The sequence below is a fragment of the Crocodylus porosus genome, unplaced genomic scaffold (genome assembly GCF_001723895.1).
Source record: "Crocodylus porosus isolate Cpor-Errol unplaced genomic scaffold, CroPor_comp1, whole genome shotgun sequence".
In the NCBI taxonomy this organism is placed as follows: Eukaryota; Metazoa; Chordata; order Crocodylia; family Crocodylidae; genus Crocodylus; species Crocodylus porosus.
This window is the reverse complement of record NW_017728943.1, coordinates 46,370,341-46,386,787: the sequence shown is the minus strand read 5'-3', so window position 1 is coordinate 46,386,787 and position 16,447 is coordinate 46,370,341. Positions and strand designations below refer to the sequence as shown.

General features: G+C 43.7%; 2 protein-coding genes across 2 annotated transcripts in view; one reads left to right on the top strand and one right to left on the bottom strand.

Moving 5' to 3' along the window:
- CHAC2 (ChaC cation transport regulator homolog 2) overlaps positions 1 to 2,885 on the top strand; it is a 31,903-nt gene extending 29,018 nt beyond the window's left edge. Inside the window, exon 3 of the transcript XR_002103556.1 lies at positions 1,648 to 2,885. The gene's annotated coding sequence lies outside the window, so the exon portion shown is untranslated. The remainder of the gene's footprint in view (positions 1 to 1,647) is intronic.
- The window catches only part of ASB3 (ankyrin repeat and SOCS box containing 3), a 112,669-nt gene extending 96,238 nt beyond the window's left edge, over positions 1 to 16,431 (bottom strand). The window contains exon 1 of the mRNA XM_019549305.1: positions 16,410 to 16,431. The gene's annotated coding sequence lies outside the window, so the exon portion shown is untranslated. The remainder of the gene's footprint in view (positions 1 to 16,409) is intronic.
- Between the last annotated feature and the right edge of the window lie 16 nt (positions 16,432 to 16,447).

Here is a 16,447-nt window from a genome sequence, read left to right as displayed (position 1 = left end):
CCCTCAGCCTCTCCTCATAGGGCTGGCCACGGAGACCCTCAACCATACAAGTGGCCCTCCTCTGGACCCTCTCCAGGTTCTCCACATCCCTCTTGAAGTGCAGCGCCCAGAACCGGACACAGTACTCCAGCTGCGGCCTGACCAGTGCCGCATAGAGGGGGAGCAAAACATCTCTGGACCTGCTAGTGATGCATGACAGGGTGCGGTTGGCTCTGCCTATTGCTTTGTCGCATTGGCGACTCATATTCATCCTGGAGTCAATCATGCCTCCAAGATCCCTCTCTGCCAATCCAAGATCACAACATTTTCAATTACCTGAACTTTAGGACAATAAATCCTTTGCTATAATATCAACACCCCTTTGGGATTTACTAGTGAAAAATAGCATACAACAGCTATGTGTATTAATGACGATAATCACATACCTCCTCAGAGTAAACCGTCATATAAATATAACATACAGGTGAAGCACTGCAATTACGGCTCTGTTTCCCTTTGCTGCACAGAAGTTAAAAACCATTAAATTTAGAAAATATTGATGTCAAACATGTTATGAAAGACATCAGTGAAAGTCTATTAAATAGATCCGAATAGCCCTCCAGATCAGTTCCACAGAAGTAACTAATTGAAGTATGCCTACTCTACATTTTTTGCTTAGTATTTTCCCCCTTGTTGTTAGCACCGTACCTAATCTTAGTGGAAAAATTAGAGGGTTTCTATTCCCATCTAATCGTATCTAAATATGCTTGCATGAAAGAAATGGAAAGTAAACTACCTCCAAACTTGTTTCCTTAGACAGTATTTGGAAACAAAACAGCCATTTAACTAAATATCAATTTTCTCAGTTTTATCCCAGGAAAAAGAAGAAATGCTTGTCTGATGGGATTAAAAATTACACATTAAAAATCCAAGATGCGTTTCCAAAAGGAACTTTCTCTGCTGTTGGTAAAGATGTAACCACCGTATGATGCTGTGAGCTAGCTGTTTGTAGCTGCCTGCCCTCAAAGGAGCTATTTTCCAGCAATATGTAGCCACACGCATAGTCTGTAAACTCATCTGGGATCCTAAAGTGAAGGGTGTTTTATCAAGCTAAATTATTCCATAAAGCTTCAAATTAGCACATGGACTACATTGCCAGCAGAATTTGCCTTTATTTGTCCTGCAAAGTAAATTTAAGTTATGCATTATAAGGATAAACTTTTTCTATGCCCAATGTTCTCTACTATAAATCACTTGAAATGCTCCACTGGATATAGAAACAATTACTAAAATATAATTACAGAACAAGATATTTAAGTAATAATATAAATCTTTTGCCTGAAAAGAAAGCATTATGCTGTACATTCTCTTAGACTCTTACTCTTTACTTCACGCTAACATAAAATTGTTTTCATAACTAGTCATACCTTAAACTGAGTGTTTAGGAAGAGTTGGGGGGGGGTGTTGTTACAGCTAGTTCAGTCCAAGGAATATGTGAGAAGCAAGGTTTCTGTGGTGGTATCCATTACTGAATCAGTTGTATATTTGGGAGAGATGTTCAACAGATTTTTAGACCTGAAGTGCCTTTCCTCAGGTCTGGGGAAAAAAAGAACAGAAACAACTGAAGCTAAATACCAGAAAAAAGGATGGCTTGTGTTTAATTTCCAGCACAGATGAAATCAGTCGTTTAGAGGGAACCACCCTGCACAACTTCCAGCTTTCAAACCACCACCAAACCTCATGCAACTCATCTGTCAGAAGCACACTTCAATAATAAGTGGAACCCAAAGCTCTCTAAACACGCCAATGAATACATCTCTATTGCTATCAAAATCTATACTGCCCCACAATGAAACCATGCACCCAATGCCCTCATTGAAGTTATATAGGTGACACTAAACAACGACTACATACCAGAATGAACTCATGGGAAAAAAAATGATAGAGGAGAGAAACACCCAATAACCTGGAGAACATTTTTCACAGAAGAAAATCACTCTATTTCTGATCTTATAGTCCCTGTCAGTTTTCCTTGACTACAAAACACCTTTCAAAGTTGGGCCTGGGAACAAAAAAAAAAAATAGTAACTTTACTAGACATTAAATCCCGTAGACTAAACTCATATCCATAGCTCATAATCTAACTGATGTCTCTTCCATCTTCTTTGTTCTCCATGGGAAATAATGACTCTTCCATTTTGGATGGTCTTATTCTTGAACTAGATTGTCTAATTCAACTGCACACCTCTTGTTTCAAAGTTATTTTTGCTAACATCTCTTTGCAGTTTACAGCATGACTGTTTTTATTTATACATGGAGGTAATACAAGCCACTGTTTTATCTAGTACTTAGTTAGGATCTTCCTACTCTATTCCCAGACCTAAAAAAAGATACTTCATGCCTGAAAGAATTTCTAATCACTCCCCCAGCTATGCAGTTGGTTCATTTAAGGTTATTACTAAAAAACCCTGCTTCTCACTATGACCAAGACAGCCGGAAAACACTTACAAGCATCACTTGTATAAAAAAAATTAAGTATGAAAAAAGTCAGAAGAATTCTACAGATACAGGATTCTTTATATTTCTTTTTATAATTCCATTTTGTCATTCATTTTTCAATTCCTTTCCTGCCTCATATTTCGAGAAATCAATAGGAAGAATGAAAAAAAAAAAAAAAAAAAAAAACCCAACTACCCAATAAGTAGCAAAGACACAATAGCAGAATTGGAAAAACTCTGAAATCATTACAATCTTCTATTAACTCATTTAGATTTATTTTGCCTTTACCCTACAGATACAAACATCCCTTTTAGGTCAGTGATAAAAATTTTTACCTGCATTATTTATGCTTAAGACCATACTGCAGGATGCAATTACTGAAGTTGGGAGATTCAAACTTTTAGGCCTAGATCAAAGAAAACTTGGAAAGTAAAAGTGGCTTATTTAGTAAAACTGAAGAAGAATTGTATATGGGTTCAATACTCAACCTCAGCTACCTTTCTTTTTGTTCTCTCTGTTTTTGCATTATGATAGGCATTTATTAAAGGTCTTGCGAAGCAAAAACCAATTTTTGATTTATGCAGGGCTGACTAAAAAAAATCAGTTTGACTGGGGAAAAGAATGGTCCAGTGGTAAACTGTTCCTTTAAGAACACAGATAATGAAAAATAAGCACTTTGTATTCAAATTTATTTTCTCCACTATTAAAAGAACAAAACCATGTAGTGCTGCATCTCAAAGCACCCAGAATGCCACTAGTTTGGGATTATTGGTGAGAGTCCTAAATCTCTTACTGCTATGCCAGTCCTTGAAACATACAGTCCTTTTATATGTCAAATCTAAGCAGAATAGTCTGAAATAGGAAGGAACTAATAGGTATGAAAAGTATGCATCTTCACTTAAAACAATGCCACCAAATTTTTGATTTTCGGCAGTCTGGGATACTGGCTTAGAAACAGTATTTAAAGGCCTGGTTTTTGGGAATTGGCTTACAGATATAGAGATATACATTATAAGAGGTCAAGATGGGCAGCAGGGGTTAACTGGATTTCTAAAGAGGTTGGGAGACACACACACAGAGTTTCTGATGGCCCTGAAAGTAGACGGGCTGTCTAGCACAACAAGACAAACAAGGACACAGTCTAGGAAACAGCCTGGGAACCAAACAAGTATGTACCATACTGTCCGATAACACAAGACAAGTAACACCAGCAACAAGACCTCAGAGAGCAGGGGGACCTAAGTCCTGGTTTGCAGGGAACAGACTAAATTAGGAGAAGGCCTGGAAGGCTACGTGAACATGTGACCACAGAGAGACAACCAACCAGAGATAGCCAAGGATGAAGAGTCATCAGGAGTCATCAAGGGGGAAAGGAGAATACAAAAGCAGAGACTTGAGAGTAACAAAGGGTCCCTCCCTTTGTCCTGTCCATCCCTCCCTGTTTTGCTGCCTGAGAGGGGTCCCCATTCCTGTCCCCCAGGTAGGGTCCCTGGGTCCACCATGAATAGAGGGCACATACTAGCAGCCCATGTCACTGAAGCAGGGCTGTGGGTCTTGGCATCCCACTTCCAGACTACTAACACCTAGGAGAGAGAGCCTCAGAGCGGAGCCTGCATCCTGACCAGATGTACTTTGACTCTGATGACAGCCCTAGAATTGGTAACTATAGAATGGTTTGTTTGTTTGTTTTGTTGCTTTTTTGTTCTTCCTCTATCAATAAATTCGCCTATTACCAACTGGCTGGTGTTGTGTTCAGTCTAAGGGTTGTACTCACCCGGAACAAAGGTATTGGTGCTGGGTCCAAATCCAGCGTCAACATGAGATACTTTAAATCATGGTTACTGGGCCTTATATCCTGGAGTATCACAGCTGTAAAACAGGCCACAGTATCTTTCAGCTGCATCTTCTTACAGTATTTGATAACACTGCATCATTTGGTTGTCATCAAGTTCAATGAAATAAAGTCTGTATCCCTTCCCATTTTCGCCACCCCTTCTGAGTTTCTGGCAATGAGCTGATGTGGCTAGATCCAATTATAGTTTCTACTCATAAGCAAGAGAAGGGTTGAGAAACTGTGGAAGAACTCCCTCGTGAGGCTGATTCATGTAGTGCATGTTGTATAATGTATGCAAAAACCTCACACAACTGGGCATTCCAGGCTTAAAGTAGAGCGAGCAGAGTATAAATGGACTTCACAACACTGTGTCACACATGGAAGGTTCTGCAGTTGTAGAACCACAAGACAGAACTGTCACAATTCAGCACAGCCAGATCTTGGACTCTAGGGGTGCATCCAGACAAGCACGCACATACAGTATGCAGCGCTGAACACCTGTCTGTGGCACCCCAAACCACACTTGCCATACATACAGGTGTTTACCATACTGCAAATTTGCAATACAGTGGGGGGGGGGAGGTGTTACACCAAGATCCAGATCCAGAAAACCCACAGCAGAAAAACGTGGGGCAGTGCACATGGTGGCAGCGTGCACCACCCAAAGCCAGAGCCTAGCAGGGCCAGAGCCAGACTCCAATGGCCATCCAGGCTCCATGCGCCCAGATAACCACCACTGGAGCCTCAGGAGGCACCCAGAATCCCAGGTAAAGCTGCTTGGGCCAGCCCAGGTGCTGATCCCAGCCTCCCCTGCCCCACCCAGGGCAAGTTGCCGCTCAGAGTGCACATGCACAGGCGCTCCCCAGTGACAAGTAACAGCAGTGCAACTCCATGGCACTGCTATTAGTCTCTGGGGAAATGCACGTGTGTGCTTATCTGGATGGCACCCTAGGTGTCTTGAGTCCCAAAATTGTGACAGTTATTATTTCCTTGACTTATTTTTAAACTGTTGGTAAATTCTGATAATCCAAAACAGAACAGGACTTTTATTTTTGTAATGTAAATAAAAGTAAGTGAGGGACACATTTAAAAAGAGTTGTAAGTTCTAATGCAAAATGCACATAGAAATATAATTCTGTCTATATTTTGCTATTTAAGTTGCCCTATGTACCAAGCAGAGAATTTAAAGAATGCTTTACTCCACTAAATGCAACCTTTTTTAAAAAATACAGCCCTTAAAAATTAGTCACTATAAATGCTTTTCAGTAAGGTTCTAGATATTATTAGACTTTATATTTAGCTTGTACCAAGCTGAAGTGAATAAGTCTCTTCCTCAAAGACTAAATTATACACCTGATTATGCTAGTAAAATTCCTTTAATGCAAATGGAGTTACTCTGGGTATAGCTTATTGCCATATGTTCTACATCAGCATAACTGGGTTCATATTAGCACTTTTACTAATGCAACTACCTTCACACCTACAACCATGTTATACCAGTAAAATCTAAATTGTAGACTCAGACCTAAATAATTAAAAAGAGTTGTAAAACACTAACATTTAAGCTTGGTAACAATTTACTTCCACTTTTCACTTGTGCAAGTTATTACTCAAGGTATAAGGCAATGTAAATCAGGCACTGAGATGGTAAATGAAAAAAGAGTCGCGTCACAGGAGATGGTGCACAATGACCACTGTAAACCAGCCCCACATTTGCAGGTTCAGTTTGAGGAAAAACAGTTTTTCCCTGAAATATAAGTGGATACCTACAGATAAAGTCCTTAAACCGCTACTGCCCTTACAATATCCCATAGGAGAAGCGAATTACTTAAGGACCCAAGGACCAAAAGGTTAAATGCACTAAATATACTAAAATTAAAAAGATACTCTCTTTACCAAAAACTTTTGCACATGGCTTACCATACTGTATTGTCTTCACCTCAAATTCTACACCAATACATATTAAAAGAAGTATTTTTAGTTACCTGAAAACTCTTCACAGGTTTAAACAAACACAGGCCTTGTTAAAAACTGAACGGCAGTTCTCAATTCAAACTTTGTGGCATATAAACCCCAAACCTCTAAACCAAACAGCCCTGCTTTTAAAAAAAAATAGAACCAGTAATTATTGAGGGATGAGGCAGAAGAAAGCAGGTATTTCTATAGGTATTTTCCCCAATTTTTTTTTTTTTTTTGCTCTTGTTTTTATACCCAAAAACTGTTGGTTTTGACCAGTTTCCAATAAAACATATGCAAGGGTCTTTCAGAATTTTTCATGGTTTCCTACCAGCCCACCTGTTTCCTGGCTATGAGGTACTAGTGGTGGCCTGCCATATGGGCTGCTCAATAGTTGGTGCCCCAGGGCTTCCCAACTCCCTGCAGGCCCTGGAAGCTTCAACATAACACCAGGATCTTAAGTCTTCTGCACTCCAAGTTTCAGAATGCCTGCCTAATAATGGAACAGACTAAGGTGAGCCCAGAGAATTATGGGATGATAATGATCTGGATCTCCCAGCCATTGTTACTCTCTCATGTGAGCTGAGCCCCTCACCAGGATGGAGGAGATGTCCCTGCCTGGACTTCTTAAGAGCCACCTAGTATCCTTGAAGGCAGTGGAACAGATGTCCCAGTGAAGCACCCTTAATGAGCAGCCAACTGTGTATATTATTTCTACAATACACCCATCTAATAAAGACTTTCATGCTTCTCACCACGTAAGTCTGGTCTACACTGGAACACCATGCTGGTTCAGCTACAGAGGCACAGATAAAGAGGAACTCCAGTCTCAGTACAAATACAGTTACACCAAAATGAAACTGATTTCTACTGGGTATAGCTAAGGACCTACTTAAATCACGGTTTCACAATTTTTTTGGAAACTGTGAAAAACGGTGATTGGTGCAAAAAAAATGGTGTTGGCCATGATTTCCCACAGAATCAATGCCCGTAAAAAATGCTTACTGGAATACAAAGAAAGCACAGCAATCACCACAGCCTTAGAGCACATGATCTGAATGAGAACTACTGAGAGGCTAAGCTAGTGACAGACTAAGCAAAGGTGCCAGTCAGGAAAGCAAAAAAGTGTTTCAGTGCCATCTTTTAAGAAGATGGACGCACTGCAGCAATGCTACAGTCCAAAAATAAGTATTAAAAAAAAAAAATCAAAACACTTTCAGCTAGGACCATGTAATGCAGTTCCGTGGTGGTAAAGTGGTATTCATCTTGCAGCGTGACTCTGGATGCATCACGAAAAAACAGCATTCATTGATCAGTAGTTAGAGTCTGAATCTTATAGAAAGCAAAAGCCTTCTGCAGAGGGTGAAGGTCAGAGCAAGAAACAAGCAACAATGTCCTCAATGCTTAAAAGAACCACTGAAAGCAGTTTAACAAGAAGAGAAGCTACACTCAAGCTAGGGACATATTCACAGATACCAACGTACCTCTGGAGAAAATTAATAACCTGACACTAAAGGACTACTTGAATAAGCACACCCCAAATACTGGCAGTTTCCCCATACACAAACAAGCTCTGCCAGGGTTATCTACAAGCTTTGCCAGATAATAGATTCACATGTTCAGTCTGCAAAATCTGAATTGTTAGAATTAGAGCCGTCAAATTATTTAAAAATTTAATTGCGATTAGTTGTATGATTAAAAAAAAATTAGTTGCCAATTAATTGCAATTTTAATTGCACAGCTAAAAACTCAAAATTATCCACAGAAAAACTCACATTTATGCAAAATTATGCAGGTATTTTGTCTGGTTGAAGGGGGGGGGATTTGTGAAGGTGTGGGGGGCTGTGGGTTTGGAGCCTGGGGCTCCCACATACCCAGGCAGCACGTGGGGTACTATAGGCCAAGGGTGAAAGGCAGCAGCAGGGCTGGGTGGGGGGCAACTGTGGCTTTGAAGTGAGGGGCACACACACAGACAGATGCACCGCAGACAGACGGACACCACCCAGCAGGTAAATGTGTGTGCGAGGGAAGCGGGGGGGTGGGGAATTGAGGTCCCCATGGTGTGGGAGTGGGGCCGGGTTGGAGTAAATGGAATCTGAGGCCAGGGCAAGTAGTGAGACAGAGCCACGTCTTGTCCAGGCAGGGCATGGGCCCCCCAGATTTGTGCACAAGGCAGAAGCAAGCTGCCGCTGCGTGCTGGGTTCTGTGCTCCACTGCCAAGCCATCCCCTGCCCGCCCTGCAGTGAGAGGCACATGGAATATTAAGTACTACCAGCAATTTTTGTGTAACAAGCTTTAAGTCACACCCAGAACAAAGTGTATGCTTAAACTACACAATCTCTTAAAACCGGGCAACACTGAAGATCAAGTTAAACTTGTGGCTGAAAATGTGGTCTGGTTCACGGGGTTTCTAACATGGTTTGAAAGTCAGCAGGCTTTGATTCACCAAAAACACAACAAATTGATGGATTTGATAAATTGGGTTGAAGACATGGCATCACAACAATTGTCAAACTGAAAACCAGTGGAGACAAGAACTATTCCTGACAACAGCTGCATAGTTGAATTAGTACTACAAGTACAATCAGTCACTACCACAGGCAAGTATTTCAGCTGGAAGGCTGTTTAAGCAGTTTTGGTCAGCTGTTAAGTCCTTTCACAAGCGCCCAACCCCCCAATCACCATTTTGGGACCCGAAATCCCTTAACCCCTGACCTTTGCCACCAGAAGTCCCTCCTCTTGCCCCTGAAAGTACAGCTTTTGGGAAGGAGGCTTGCCATCTTGCAACCAGAAAAAAAATAAATAAAAATAAAAAAAATATACACACACACACACACACTAAAAAATCAAACATCTACAATAACATATTTTAATTTAATTAAAAATATATATTTTTGTCCCGATTTGTGTGTGTTTGCATTGTGTGTATAGAGGCGATTGCATAACAGCTCAAAATGAAATCTTACTCTTGTATATTGTGGGGGGTATAGGAGCAGTGTGGGATTGGGTGGGGGGAGAAGTGGGCAGCAGAGTCCCCCACGGCTCAGTCCTTGTGTCCGCGCTGTTCAATTTCTTTATCAGCTATTTGGACGGGGTAAAAAGCAACCTGTTTAAATTTGCTGATGATACCGAAATTTGGGGTGGGGTGAGGTTAGCATGCTAGAAGGGAGGGAAAGACCGCAGCAAAACCTGGATAGGTTACAGGGGTGGGCTAACAAAAACAGGATGCATTTCAATACTGACAAGTGCAGGGTGCTGTACTTGGGCAGTAGTAACCAGCAGCACACTTATAAGATGGGAAACTCCCTTCTTGAGAGCACGGAGGCAGAAGGGGACCTTGGAGTCATTACTGACTCCAAGATGAACATGGGCCAACAATGCAAGGTCACGGTTGGCAGGGCTAACCGGATCTTGTCATGCATCCACAGGTGCATCTCAAGCAGGGCCAAGGAGGTGATCCTTCCCCCTCTACGCAACACTGGTCAGGCCACAGCTGGAGTACTGTGCCAGTTCTGTGCGCCCCACTTCAGGAGGGATGTGGACAACATGGAGAGGGGCCAGAGGAGGGCCACCCGCATGATCCGGGGACAACAGGGCAGACCCTACAATGAGAGACTGCGGGACCTGAACCTGTTCAGCCTTCACAAGAGAAGGCTGAGGGGGGGACCTGGTGACTGTCTACAAACTCACTAGGGGGGACCAGAAGGATTTGGGAGAGACCTTGTTTCCCCTAGCGCCCCCTGACATAACAAGGAATAATGGCCACAAGTTATTGGAGAGTAGGTTTAGATTAGACATCTGTAAGAACTACTGCACAGTCAGGGCGGCTAGGATCTGGAACCCACTTCCATGGGAAGTGGTGCTGGCTCTTACCCTGGGGGTCTTTAAGAGGAGGCTTGATGCCTACTTAGCTGGGATCATTTGAGTCCAGTTTTTTCTCCTGCTCAGGCGGGGTGTCGGACTTGAAGATCTACAAGGTCCCTTCCGACCCTACTTCCATGATTCTATGATTGTGGAGAGCTATGTGCGTGTGGGGGGGGGGGGAAGGTGTTGAAGGTATGTGGGGATGTATATGGGTGGGTGGGTATGGAGGTTGTGGGGTATGTGGGGGAAATGGCTAGGGGTTGTATGTGGGTGCATGTCTGGCAAGGTGTGTGCATGCAGCAGTAGCACCCCCCTCCCACCAAGGTGCACAGGTGTATGTGCTGGGCTTGTGCGTGGATGTGAGAGAGGGTATAGGTGGATGCAGTGTTTGTGGGGTGTGTGATTGTGTGGGGGGTAGTTTGAAAGTATGATGGGGTGTGCATGGGAACCCCCTGCCTGGGCCCCCATGAGCTGGTCAGCACCTGCCCGTCCTGCAGCACCTCCCTGCCATCATCAACAGCGCACAGCCCCAACCTGCCCTGGATCTGCTCCGCACCACCTGGCCATGGAACGTCCTGCTGCCCCCTAGGCTTGCGGCAGGGCTGAGGAAACTCCCTCTGGCTGCCACCACGGCTGGCCTCAGCCCTGCAGTACTGACAGGGAACCTTGCACACAGCCCCAACTTACAGTGCCCTACACCTGCTCCGGACTCACCTGCCCAGGCTCAGCAGTGGCAGCAGCAGTAGTGCCGGGCAGAAACTGTTGCTCGGCGCAGGAGAAGAGGTCCCTCCCCCTCACTGCTGCCAAGCAGTTGTTTGTGCACCCACCTGCAGCCCACATTATGCTGGGCTGCCCTACAGCTCCACTGCTATCACCACCACCCCTGGGCTGCCCAACGTGGCAGTGGTGACAGTTCAGGGCAGCCCAGTGGGACGCAGGCTCCTGGCAGCTGCACCAAGAACTACCCAGCAGCAGCAAGGGGGAAGAGTTGCTTTTCCTCCCATCCCAAGCAACAGTTTCTGCCCGGCAGCTGTCACCACTGCTAAGCCTGGACTCGAGAGTCTGGAGCAGGCACGGGGCGTGCCGGGTTAGGGCTGCGTGAGCGTGTCCCCACCAGTACTGCAGGGCTGGGGCCAGTAACGGTGGCAGCTGGAAGGAGCCACAGCTAGTTAGGTTGCCTAGAAAGGCAGTCCAGCTGCTGAGTCACCTCAGCCCCACTGGGTGCCCGGGGGGGCAGTAAGATGCTCCACAGCCTGGCAGTGCCTGGGCCAGGCAAGACCAAGAAACAAGATGCTGGCTGTGCAAAGCCCCTCTGTGGGGCAGATCTGGTCCACGGGACATATTTTGCCCACCCCTGCATTACCACCACAGTTTAAAAAAAAAAACAGCTCACTCTTAAAAAAAAAAAAAAGAGCTGTTTGCATTTTTTACCCAAATCAGGTATCTTTTTTGAGTTTTGACACTCAGCTTCTTAAATCAATCCCTGGATGGCAGAAAGAGCATAACAACAAATGTGCTGCTTACACAAATTTTATCACAGAATTCCAGATGCCTCTGACTATCACTGCGTTTTGGGAGTCTGTTTCTGGTTTCTGACCAGTTTCCATAACTCTACAACTTTTCTAAACACTGCCTTATAATTCCAACCAATTCAGCAGATGCACAACATGGAATCTCAGTGTATGGATAAGCGTTCACACTGCAAAGACAGAATGTCTTCTGCAACTGCTGGTGGATGCTGCATACTAGCAGTTAACGACACGAATGGTTTCTATCAAGTTTAGCATCATTTAGTATTTCTGAACTTTTTGTAGAACACTACAAATGATATGGTACTGTTCATATTGTATATAATTTATATTCACAATATATTTAAATTTAGATGTAAATGTAATATTTACATTTATAATAATGTGGAAATTTATACGATATTTCTGCAGAATGTGCCATTTAATTATGCAGGTTTTGTGCCTCAGCCAATCAGCAGCAAGGAATGGGGCCACCAGAACTCCTCTGCCAATCTGTAGCACAGAGTGGGGGCGCTGTTAAATGCCCACAAAATCAGCTCTGCGTGCCACAAGCAGGGCGTGAAAATCCCTTTGTCATGCCACAATTTAAGTAGGTCCCTAGGTAAAACTACCGTACTCCTATCTGGAAAGAAAAATAACTGTACTGGTATAGGCCAGCATCTTCATCAGAAAGTACTTGCCAATACAACTATACCAACAAAATCAACCTAGTATAGCAGAGCTGGCAAAAGTATTGTTTTTTTCTGAATTCCAGGTAAAATGAGCTGGACACTACAGTACTGACAAGAGGACTTATTTGTAGTTGATTCTTTAACACTTCTTCTGAGAGTGCTTATCATATTTTAGGGTGTCAAATACAATGATGAACAGAATCTAGGTACAGCTTTTTTATACAATTATCCATCTAACAACAAAATCCATTTGGAATGCAGTGTTTGTTTGCCTTCTCTATTATCCTTTTGCCACCATTTCTGACAGGAATTCATAGAGCTATTAGTACAGAGATAACAAAAAGAATAACTGAAGTGCCTCCCAACTGAAACAGAACCACCCTAAATAGCAGGCTCCTGCTAAGGAGAACCAACTTATCAAGAGAAAAATTCTCCCACAACAAACTCACCTGGTAGAAATCCAACTAACCAGGCTAATCTGGAGATTTTATGACAAAGGAAACTAGAAGATTGTATAAAATAGGAGCTCAGGCAGATGGGAGTTGTAGCACAAGCCTGATCTTGGAGGCATAAAACCTGTCTACCTGGACATAGATGAGCCTTAAAAAAAAGTAAATTTTAGGCCAAAACTTTCACTCCACTGCATCAGCCCCTCCCCATGCGGCAGCATGACAGGGCTCATGGACACGGCTAGAGCTGGCAACAGCAATGGTCAGGCCCAACTCCAGCCAAATCAAGATACCAACAGCTTCTATTCCCTCTCAGGGCAATTCCTGAGAATATGCAAAAGGTGTTGATGAATCTTTATAAAAATTATGCTAGTTTTAGCACCTGGGCATTTGGACCAGGATAACAAAGGGGTTTTGGACATCAAGTATTTATACAAAGAAGCCCATAATTCAGGACTAGGGTTACCATATTTCCAGGATCAAAAAAAAAAGGACACGCACACACACACACTTGCCAGGGCTCACACAAAGTGTACGTGACTCCCAACAGCCAATCGGCTTACTGCTCCCAGATCCAAGCTGTTCATACCTGGGAAAAGTGGAGGCAAAGATAAAACCTGGACATTTGCTCACATTTTAAAAACCCACCAGGACATAAGAACAGGCGGTCAGCAGGAATGCCGAGATCGGAAGAGCGGTTGTGCAGGAATGCCGAGACAAACCCGGTTGGCCGTCAAAAAAAAAAAAAAAAAAAAGAACATGTCTGGGAAAACTGGGACGTGTGGTAACCCTAATGTTACCTTAATTCTGCACAGCTCCAGTAAGCCCTGGACCTAGAATTAATGTTTCAATTCCCCCCAGCAGTCTGGCAAGTTTCAGGTACAGCAAGCTCAATCAAGTCTGCAGCAACAAATAAATATCATACCAATCATTTTAAAAGGAATACATTCTGCTGAACACATCTGTAAAAAGTCACCTGGGGCCACAATTTCATTAAAACAGCAAAACTCTCAAGACATTCCCTTTATTGTTTACATCTAAAAATATCAATCAGTAATTAATTTTACTATGCAAGAGCTATACACTAAAAATAACCTAAGAAGAATTTTTTAAACATTGCAATCCTGAAAACTTACCTCCCCCTGTAAAACAAGGATATTTATGTATTTGTCCATCATCCAAACATTTGGCTTTGTTTTTTGATCCCAGATCAACATACTTGACCCAAATTCAGTATTATAACAACACTGGCATGTGAACAGAGTAAGTCCCACTAACAGGGCATCAAACAGGTGTCATTAATGTAATAATTATCACTAAGCATTACAGGGGTGAACAACCTATGGCCTGTGGGCCGGACCCAGCCTATGAAGCAGTCTGATTCAGCCCACAGATGTGGGGCTCCAGCAGTAGGTGCTCTCTCTCTCTGCACTGCTGCTGGGACAAGCAGCTGTGGCAGCTGGGTCCTAGACACCTCTAACCTGCCCACCTCTGACCCGAAGTGGTTCAGTAAAGCCCACAAACAAAAAGGTTGCACTACTTCTGAGTATTCAAATAAGGAAGAATACTGAACTAAATGCATTATTCAGTGTTGGTGACCCAGTTCTCACTCACTCACTGGGATATATAGTGAGCAACAGAAAGTAAATAACACTTATTTGCATGTTTTTCACTGTATGATAGTTTTTAAGCAAATACAATAACTTTGAGCTTCCAATATGATAATTTCGTATTTAAGACCTGGCAGTGCGGTCCATTTGAAGCTCCTGCACTGGGCTGAGCCTAGGCCTCGAAAGTGACTCCCCTAGGCATAGCCATTCCCTGCATTTCACTGTCTGCTTGCTAGTCATTATGGAACATGATTAATAGGAACTCTGCCATTAAAACTTCCAGCCTGAAAAAGGCATTTAGAAAAACTAATACAAAAAAAACCCAAAACAATAACACCACACACAACTGGTCCCATTCACTGCATCTTGTACAGTCATCGACATGCAAGCCAAGCTGGTATAAAATACTACTAGTCTGTTTGGTAGACTGCTATTCTAAATGACTGGACAGGGCAGAATAACACTGATTCAATTCAAACGAATAGAAGAAGTGTTAAATCAGGACTCCCAATTCAAGGGGAAGGAAGGCAAGCGAAGCTGGAAATAAACTGACTAGATGTCTATTTGATGGCATTACTACAAGTACACTTTAAATAAGCATATGAGAAGCAACAAAGCCACACAAGCACAAAGCTCCAGGCAGGCATTTAATTAACCTGCTTCCCAGTTTTTGTTTAGACCAGGAGTGGGCAATTATTTCGGGCGGTGAGCTGCATACTGAGTTTTGGCAAGCCAACAAGGCAGGCTGCCAGGGGCAGCTAAATATTAATTTTCTAAATATTTTAGGGGCCCTGCGGGCCGGATAGAATGGCCTGGTGGACCGCATCTGGCCTATGGGCTGCATTTTGTCTACCCCTGGTTTAGACAGAAATTTGTAGCACAGATAGCTCTTAAGTTTCTCCAGTAGCATTAATTTGGACACAAAGCACATGGCATATATGGTACACATGGCCAATTATAATACATAAGATTAAACTGAAGGAAAAAAAAATACACGCCTAGGCATCCTGACTGAATTAAGAGCACAGGAGCAACTTAACTTTGGGGGCCTATCTTTCAAACTCCTGATTTCACTCTCAAACCTGGCTCTTAATCACTCTGGTGTAACCTGGGAATAACTCAGCTGATGTCCCGAGAACCCAAGTACCCGCCTATGTAAAGTTACAATGGCTTCACTAGTTCTTAAAACAAATCTATTTAAACGGCATGTTTCCCTGTGTCACCGCTTATACACTCGCTCTCAACTAACCTTGAACTGGTTACATTTATTTCAAACAGCTCCCATAAAGACTGGTTTCTTTCTCTCTCCCTCTCCCACACACAGGGTTGGTTTCACACACACACATGCATGAACACACACGCACGCACGAGTGGCCATTACTGTCTGGGATAGGAACAGCTAAAGGCAACCAACTCCATTTCAGAGCCCAGCCTTGGCCCTGAAGAGTGCTTCTTAAAGGTTCAGTGCCACAGTACAGGTACTCCTCACTTAATGTCAACCCGGTTAGCATAGTTTTGCTATTGCGCTGCCAATCTAGTTGAGAACATACCCAAGCCGCACAATGTTCTGTTAGCTACCACATACTAGTAGGCAACTACTATGACGCAACTGGAATTGCTTAAAGTCACATTTTTCAAGAACATAACTATGACGTTAAGGGAGGGACAGCTGCATTAGCAGCCCACTGAACTTGGTCTTGTACAACCCTTCCCCAGGGAAGTTTTAGGGCCAGTACGATATAGGAGAAAACAAGCAGGACCAGGGCCTCGCACCTGTCCCTTGGGGAATGTGGGAAAGGAGCCAGCACCAGTCAGTTCCGCGCCCGAGTTTCCATACGCCCCGCCCCGCTACGCATGCGCCGCCCGTCGCGCCAGGCTGCAACGGCCGCGGCCTGTTCCTCACCCCCCCCCCAGCTTTCGGGCACTAGGGCGGACAGGTCAAGCCGCCGGCCGGCACGGCAGAGCCAACCCCAACCTCTCCACCCCGCAATCAATTGCTCCCCTTCCCCACCCCTTACCAGGCTCAACCAGCATCCCTCGAAGAAGCCGCCAACAG